Source organism: Nicotiana tomentosiformis, chromosome 2 (genome assembly GCF_000390325.3).
Source record: "Nicotiana tomentosiformis chromosome 2, ASM39032v3, whole genome shotgun sequence".
Classification (NCBI taxonomy): Eukaryota; Viridiplantae; Streptophyta; class Magnoliopsida; order Solanales; family Solanaceae; genus Nicotiana; species Nicotiana tomentosiformis.
Genome location: NC_090813.1, coordinates 14,021,114 through 14,030,389, shown reverse-complemented (window position 1 = coordinate 14,030,389; position 9,276 = coordinate 14,021,114).

Sequence of the window (9,276 nt, the reverse complement as noted above, 5' to 3'; positions counted from 1 at the left end):
TGCAGTAGCTGGAGACATTCCATTTGATATGCTGATAGACCCGCACCACCCAGCCCAGATCCTATAGCACCAATTGGCCAGTATAAGAAGCCAGACATTGTTGATGACACTGTCGAGGCAGTACGTCAGATGTTCACCAACCCAGCCACTCCCGGACTTGAGGATGATGAGATCCAATTGGATGAGGCTGAGGTCAGTGCCACTAATGGGGACACAGAGATGGCCACACAGACATAGGGAGTTTTCTTCATTCTCACCCTTCCTTTATTCTTATTTTGTTAAGCATTGGGGACAATGCTTATTTTTATTCGAGGGGTGGAGTTTCTTTGACATATTTTGATGATTCTGTATTTTGATGACTTTGAGACATTTGGCATGTAATTAACTTAATACTATTTTCTTCTTCTTTCTTATTATGTATATATTCTCTCTTATCTCTCATTATGTATATTCGTTACGCTTTCAATAGTTTTTTTCTTTATAACTTCTTTATCTTTATGTTTGTTTTCTTGTTGAATTAGTAGCTTCTTTTTTATTTAATAGCTTCTTTTTATGTTTTAGTGGATAATAAGCCTTTGGTTTTCTTAATGTCATGGTTATTTCCAAAGGTGTATTTTGTGTGAAACGGGTGACTCTTCCCAATGATGGATGGCGTGACAACCATCTTAACGAATTGAGTCTTTTTTGGTATCTAGGTAATAATAGTAGTAATAATGAATAAAAAGACCTAATTGATTCATGCTCGAAGAGTCAAACATGCTTCACTTGGTACCAACACACTTAACTACGTGCTTATGGTTAAAAACAAGGTTTTTGGAAAGAAATAGCTCTAGTTAGTGACCTTGTGATTCTTGTGTTGACTTAGGCAACCATCGAGTGGTTTAATCGAATAATAGTGATTTGCAATTTTGAATATGGTCGGTGTGGGCCCTCAACTCTATCCTCTTTAACAATCCAGCTGCGTGAGAGGTGAGATATTTTTGTTGCAAGTCCAAGTACCTATGAGAATGGTCTAGAACTTGCCCAGAATGTGATTTAGGCAAAATTTTAAGTTTTGTTTGGCTTGAGAAGTGATTGTAGGCCCTCCTTGACCCGCTTGAAGTTTTCCATTGCCCACCAATATTGTTATCCCTAGTCAACCCATTTGAGCCTCGAACTTTTCTCATTTGATAACCATGTTACAAGCCTATACTCGTTTTGTCGTGACCCTCTCTTGACACCCGAGCTTTCCTTAACACTCTTGTGAAACAATTGGCTAAAAACGTAAGTTTGGGGGAGAGACGAGGAACTTGAAAGAGGTATCAAGGCACAAAAAGAAAAGAAATGATGATAAGGAAAGGCAAGAAAAGGAAAGAACAAAAAGAAAAGTGCAAAAAAGGTGAATAAGTTGAAGAGTTGATGGGATTCAAAGAAAAGTAATGATGCAAAGCATGGAGAAATCAAAAGAGGGAGGAAATGAATATCATGATCAAGAAAGAGTGATGTTAAGTCTCTCTAGTTCTCTCAAGGAAAAGAAAATGCCTCGAAGAGTTGGCAAAGCATGAGCCTAGAAAAGAAAATGGATTGCTTAAGGAAGGATGAACCCGTTATATCATAGCATATCCAACCTTAGTCCAAAAGCCTTCATTGCATTCCGAAAAAGCCCTACGTGATTTCAAGCCGAGTGATCTTACATTAATGGTGATCTACATGAGGGGCAAGCCTATGGTACTTAAAGTCGTACTTGCGACGTTATTTTAAGAGAGATGAGTGAACATTTCGCAAATCTTTGGATTGAGTGCTAAATTCTTAAGCGAGATAGGCAAATGGAGAGTAGAGGAGGGGGATTTTGGGATCCATAATGACCTACATGAAATAGCGAGCTTCCTTGATGAATAAAGTCAACTCTTGATGCTTAAGTGTCCCATTAGAACTATTTGTGCATGAAAGTTTAACTTATTGCCTTGTTGACAATTTATAAGTGGTGTGGGTATTTGTTGGTCCCAAAAGATGTATGAATGACTCACTTTTGATTAGCTGGAATGGCTCTTGCCTTGTGGAGGTGGGAACTACTTTATTTTCTTGAGAACAAACAAAAACTTATGTTTAGGGGAGTTGATAAGTGGGGATTTTGACTACCTATTAGCGCTTTTTAGCTTTTAATTTAGTCCAAAAGCGTTTAATTGTATTCCCGAAAACTAATGAAATATGCTTAATTGCAGGAATATTGGAATATGAACTCCCAAGATGAAATCCAACTCAAAAAGGAGTAATCTGAACTCAAGGACATAAAAGGCAAAGAAGCTCAGAAGTGCGGACCGCAGAATATCATCCGCGGCCATAGGTTATGACGTAAAAGCCATCAGAGTTTGGTGCAAAGTGTGGTCTGCACATGAATTGTGTGGCCGCAAAAGCTAAGCCAAAGAAAAGTTCAGAGAAGGTGCATTTCAAGTCCCCAGAAGTGCGGCCGCAGTAGAAGATTTATGTGGCCGCAAATATAAAAGTGTGGACCGCACAAGAGCAAGGTGCAGCCGCACATGGAAAAGTGTGGACCGCAGAAGAGCAAGGTGCGGCCGCACATGTAAAAGTGCGGACCGCAGAAAGAGTGCATTGATGCAGATTAGAATTATGCGGCCGCAGACTTCCAATCTTGACAAATTGTAGAAAAGTACGGACCGCACGGCCGTAGAACCTCCTGAAGGTCATTTTTGTCCGATATTTTTAGCCCTGTATAAATAGACGAGTTTTACATTTTTAGGTCAACTTTTGACATCAGCTGCTACAGTAGCCGTTTCCTTTGACTCTTTTTAGTAGTTTTTCATATTTTGAGCTATTTTGACTTAGATTTTATCATTTTGATCTTGCAATATGAGTTTAATTATCATTTCTTCTTCTATTTCTTCCAATTCAAGCATGAGTAGCTAGATTTTTACTAGGGTTGTGACACAACCCTAGTGTGTAAACTTAATGGGTGTTTGATTGAATGCTTGTTTATGGTTGGGTATTTATTATTTAGCCTTGTTCTTACTTTTATTTGTGAAAATAATGGTTGTAAACATTAGTTCATGCCTATTTGACTTGGTCTCTACTTGAGAAAGAGAGACTTAGTCTAGGAAAGCTTGACTAACAAGAAATTCGGTCAATCGAGAGATTGATAATCCCAATTAAAGGAATTAACCTGGAGATAGTAATAACCCAACTTGAGCTTTTATCAACCATTTTGTTCAATACCCATTTGGACTTGAGAAAGCTAAATTGGGCAAAATCACTCTCTGGCCGAGAGGTATTGAGGGGTAATTGAGTACTAATAGCTATAATATACCCTGATCAATAAAACAAGTATTAAGGTTTATATCCCATTAGGCAAACACCTAGGTGAAGGTCATAGCCCTAGGCTTTTTACAACATTTGAAAAACAACAAAAACAATCTCTTACTTTTATTTCTCAACTTTTCAATCTTAGATTTAAATTAGACATAGAAACAACCCAAATTTGTGGAAGTGTAAATTGAGATAGTCAAACTCACATACTACAATATATATTCCTAACCTTGTTGGGTATTATTATTGCAATCGGCCGTTTCATAACCTTGAATTGAGTTGTGAAATTGGACAAGATCAATTAGTATCTGAATCTTAATATGAGGAGTTAAATAAGATTTAATGGATGAATTTCGAAATTGAATAAGGAGTGCAATTACGAATTTTTAGTGGAATAATTCGTAATTAATTATGGTGGATATTTATTTTAAAAATTAGAAATTAATTCCATAATTGGAAGCCTTGTTAATTAAATTATGTGGTTTCTGTTGTGCCTAAATAATCGAAAATAAAGAAATTCTTTTTTCTGGTGGAAAGGAAAACCTAACAAGTTTTGGAAAAGGGTTTTAACCCTTAAAACTTGTGTCATAAATACTTAAGGTTTTCCACCTAGAGGGAGTAGAACAAGGTGGCCGAATTTCAGCCTCTTTTTCCTAGAAATTTCGTCCACACGAAATTGCTATTTTTTGGATATTATTTGGGTAACACAAAAGAAGAGCATGGAACGTTCGGAGATCGTGATCGTGCGGGTGATTGAGATTTCATTGAGTTGCTGGGGAATTGGAGGCTCACGTGATAAATGAGCTTTGTTCACGCTTTAAGAGGTAACCTGTGAAATCCCGTTTATGCTAGTTGTCGAGATTACATGTGATTTTGATATTGGAATTGCTTCCACTACTTATAATAATCCATAAGTTATTGGAATTGATCATGAACATTATAATTTATAAATCATTTGACACACAAAAGTAATCTGTGATGACCCTTTATATTTACTCTTGTGATGACCCAAAAGATCATCTTATGTTTTAGAACTCAAATCTGCGCACTTAAGCCTTAAAAATCTCATTTTTACCCTCCTCAATTTGCGTGTGCAGTTCGGGCACATTTCCGAAAAGCTTTTATATTGAAAACTAATAAAATTAAAAAATTTTGCTTTAAAAGTTGATTTTAGTTGACTTCGGTCAACATTTTTGGTAAACGGCCCTGGATCTGTGCTTTGATGGTCCCAGCAGGTCCGTATCAAATTATGGGACCTGGGCGTATGTCCGGAATCGAATTTGGAGGTCCCTAGCTCGAGTTATGAATTTTTGATGAAAATTAAAAGGTTTGGAAATTATTTGTTTTTAAGAATTGATTGATGTTTGGCATTGCTAGTATCGGGTCCATATTTTGGTTTCGGAGCCCGGTACAAGTTCATATGATATTTAAGACTTGTCTGTGAAATTTGGTGAGAAACGGAGTTGATTTGACGTGATTCGGACGTCCACTTGAGAAAATAGAAATTTTAAAGTGTTCTTGAGAATTTCATTTGAGTTGGTACTAAATTCGTAGTTCTAGGTGTTATTTTGGCGATTTGATCACGCGAGCAAGTTCGTATGATGTTTTTAGACTTGCGTGCATGTTTGATTTGGAGCTCCGAGGGCTCGGGTGAGTTTTGGAAAGGCTACGGAGTGATTTGGACTTAGAAAATTAGCTGGTGTGCTTCAGCTGTGTTGCAGGCCTCAGACCTCGCAAATGCAAGGTCAAGGTTGGTATTTGCGATCACTGTTGAGGTCGCATTTGCGAACTTCTCATCGCAAATGTGAAGAGAAGCTGGGCCAGCCTGTGTTCGCAATTGCGAACTTTTCTTCGCATTTGCGAAGGGAGTCCAGGAGGGGTATAGATCACAAATGCGATCTTTTGTCCGCATTTGCGAGGTTAGTGATCGCAATTGCGACACTTTCCTCGCATTTGCAAAGGGCAGCAGGATTGTGAAGGCTTCGCAATTGCGATAGCCCCTTCGCAATTGCGAGCTTCGCATTTGCAAAGCTCAGGTCGCAAATGCGACGTCTGCAGCTGAACAAAATGACTTTTGGACGGGAATTTTCATTCATTTCCCAAATTTTCAAGAACTAAAACACAAGAGGAAATTTTCCAAAGACCACCTCTTCCCCAAATCATAGGTAAGTGATTCTAAACTAGTTTCTTTAAATCTTTCACTACATTTTTACAAGATTTCAGCCAAAATTCTAGGATTTCCATGGTGGAATTAGGGATTTTTGGGTAGAACTTAGGAATTTCAAAATTTGGGGATTTAGACCTCAAATTGAGGTCGGATTCCAAAACCAATTGTATATCCGGGCTCGGGGGAGAATGGATAAACGAATTTTGGTCCGAACCTCGAGTTTGGACCAAGTGGGCCCGGGTCGGTTTTTGACTTTTGTTGGAAAAATGTAGGAAAATTGTAATTTTGCATTAAAGTTGATTCCTTTAGCGATAATTGATGATATTAAACTGATTATGATTAGATACGAGCGGGTTGGAAGTGAATTCTAAAGGGAAAGCGATACTTGAGCAGTGAGTGGCTTGCGAAATTGAGGTAAGTGTTGTGTCTAACTTTGGCTTGAGGGAATAGGTATTATGTGAGTATTTGCTACGTGTTTTGTTGTTGAATACGACGTATAGTTGAGGTGACGAGCATCTATACGTTGTGGTCGAGTCATAGCATGCGAGTGAAATTTCATTTCTTGAAAATTTGTAGTCTTAAATCTTGTTATCCATGCTTATTGTTGTTGTTGAAATATTGGGAGACTTGTATCCGGTTCCACCAAGGTCGATAAAATTGTGAATATTGATTCGAGGTCGAGATGTTAAATTTTGAAAGTAATCATTGATGAAATATTGATTTCTTATAAAACTTCTCTCTGTCTGTTGTTGTTGATTCTGTGAATTGTGAGGAAGAGTGTAAAGAACGAAGGGTGATGCCGTGCATAATTTAATTATATTGTGAGGAAGAGTGTAAAGCACGAAGGGTGATGCCGTGCATAATTTAATTTTATTGTGAGGAAGAGTGTAAAGCACGAAGGGTGATGCCGTACATAATTTAATTATATTGTGAGGAAGAGTGTAAAGCACGAAGGGTGATACCGTGCATAATTTAATTATATTGTGAGGAAGAGTATAAAGCACGAATGGTGATGCCGTGTAGTTTTCCTTGCTGTTTAATTTGCTCTATTCGTTTAAGGATTTTCTGTTTAATTATGTCTTTTCATTATTCTCACTCTTTATGTTGTACTTCCCCACGGTGTGTTCCCTTCCCATTATTTCTGTGTTGTTGCTTTATTTACTGTCGTTGCCACTAGCATGATTATACTATTCAGGTTATATGTGGGTGTCTGGTCCTAGCCTCGTCACTACTTCGCCGAGGTTAGGCTCAACACTTACCAGTACATGGGGTCGGTTGTACTGATGTTGCACTCTGCACTTTCTGTGCAGATTTTGATACCGGCTCAGGTTGATCCAGATTTGCTACCGGTCCGCTGTCCGGAGACTCAAGGTAGATCTGTCGGCGTTCACAGACCTTGAAGTCCCCGTCTATCTTTTATGAACTACTGTTTTCTTTCATTCAGACAGTTGTATTTCTTTCAGACTATTACTTGTCGTAAATCCTAGAATGCTCGTGAATGGTGACTCCAGATCCGGGTGGTAGTAATTAATACAGTTTTATGATATTCCGCACTTATTATATTTTATCTTAATTAATTATTGTTAATTACTGAATGGAAATAAGGAATTGGTTAATGATTCTCTAACGTTATCTTGCCTAGCAAGTGAGATGTTAGGCGCCATCACGGTCCCATCGGTGGGAAATTTTGGGTCGTGATAGTTTGTATCAAAGCCCTAGGTTGCTTAGGTCTCAGGATTCACGAGCAAGCTTAGTAGAGTCTGGAGGATCGGTACGGAGACGTCTGTGCTTATCTTCCAGAGGCTATGAAGTTTAGGAACAAGTTTCACTTATATCCTTCTCTATCGTGCGATTTTGCTTTCTCAATACTGATTGAACTCTTATACTCTTATTCTATCGTAGATGGAGAGAACACGTACCTCTTCCTCAGCTGAGCAGCAGCCAGAGCCTCCAGTGACAGCTCCTACGCGGGGCAGAGGTCGAGGCCAAGGCCGTGCTAGAGGCCGAGGCAGGGGCAGGGCTCAGCCTAGGGCCCAAGTAGCAACCCCAGCAGTGGAGCCTCAGGTAGAGCTTGACGAGGAGGTTCCAGCCCAAACTGTTCCTGCCGGACCAGCTCAGGTTTCGGAGGGGTTCATTGCTACCCCAGTACTTCAGGATGCTTTGGTCCGTTTGGTGGGCCTTATGGAGAGTGTGGCCCAGACTGGCGCATTTCCCATGGCACCAGCAGTCTCTCAGGCTGGAGGAGGAGCCCAGACTCCTACCACTCCCGCTCCGGAGTAGATAGCTCCCTAGTGTCAGGCTCCAGCAGCTCAGCCAGTCGGATTAGTTCAGCCGGTTATTACGGCATAGGTCGGAGATGGGCCAGCTATGTCTTCCGAGGCTTTATGGAGATTGGACAGGTTTATCAAGCTCTTTCCTATTCACTTCAGTGGTAATCCTTCAGAGGATCCCCAGGAGTATCTTGACAGTTGTCACGAGGTTCTACGAAACATGGGTATAGTGGAGACCAATGGGGTCAATTTTGCTGCATTTCAGATAACTGGTTCCGCCAAGAAATGGTGGAGAGATTACTTGTTGACCAGACCAGCTGGGTCGCCTGCTCTTACTTGGGACTAGTTCTCTCAGCTCTTCATAGAGAAGTTTCTGCCTATAACATTGAGAGAGGAGCATCGCCGTCAGTTGGAGTGTCTCCAGCAGGGCTGTATGACTGTTACTCAGTATGAAACCCGTTTTGTGGATTTGGCCCATCATGCCATTCTTCTGCTTCCCACCGAGAGAGAGTGTGTGAGGAGGTTTATTGATGGACTTGCTCAGCCTATCATATTGGAGATATCTAAGGAGACTGGGAGTGAGATTTTTTTTCAGGCGGCTGCTAATGTCGCCAGACGGGTCGAAATGGTTCTTACTCTGGGAGGTCAGGGGTCTGACAAGAGACCTCGTCATTCCGGTGAGTTCAGCGGTGCCTCATCTAGAGGCAAGAGTACTTTTGGTAGAGTCTATCCTCCCAGGTCATTTCATTAAGCGCTCCATGCATCCCACGGTGCCTCAGGTGGTCGTGGCCCTCAGACGCATTATTCCGACCAGCTAGCCTGCAGTACACCACCAGCTCCTATTAGTGCACCTCCACTCCAGAGTTATCAGGGTGGTTATTCAGGTCGATAGGGTCAGTTCCAGGGATAGCAATCACAGCAGCCGAAGTTATGTTATACTTGTGGTGATCCGAGGCACATTGCTAGATTTTGCCCTCGGGCAACGGGCAGCTCACAACATCAGAGTTCTCTTGCCATGGTTCCGGCACCAGTTGCTGCACCACCTGCTCAGCCAGCCAGAGGCAGGGGTCAGGCAGCCAGAGGTAGAGGCCAGACTGTTAGAGGTGGAGGTCAGGCCGTTAGAGGTGGAGACCAGCCAGTTAGAGGTCATCCCAGGGACGTAGTTCAGGGTGGTGGGGACCAGCCCCGGTGTTATGCTTTCCCAGCCAGGCCTGAGGCTGAGTCATCCGACGTTGTTATCACAGGTACTGTTTTAGTTTGCAGTAGAGATGCTTCAGTTCTATTTGATCCGGGATCTACTTACTCTTATGTGTCATCCTATTTTGCTTCCTATTTGGTTGTGCCCCGTGATTCTTTGAGTGCTCCTGTGTATGAGTCCACACCAGTGGGAGATGCTATTGTTGTAGATTGTGTTTATCGTTCGTGTGTGGTCACCATTGGGAGTCTTGAGACTCGTATAGATCTTCTACTTCTTGGCATGGTTGATTTTGATGTCATACTGGGTATGGATTGGCTGTCACCTTATCATGCTATATTAGA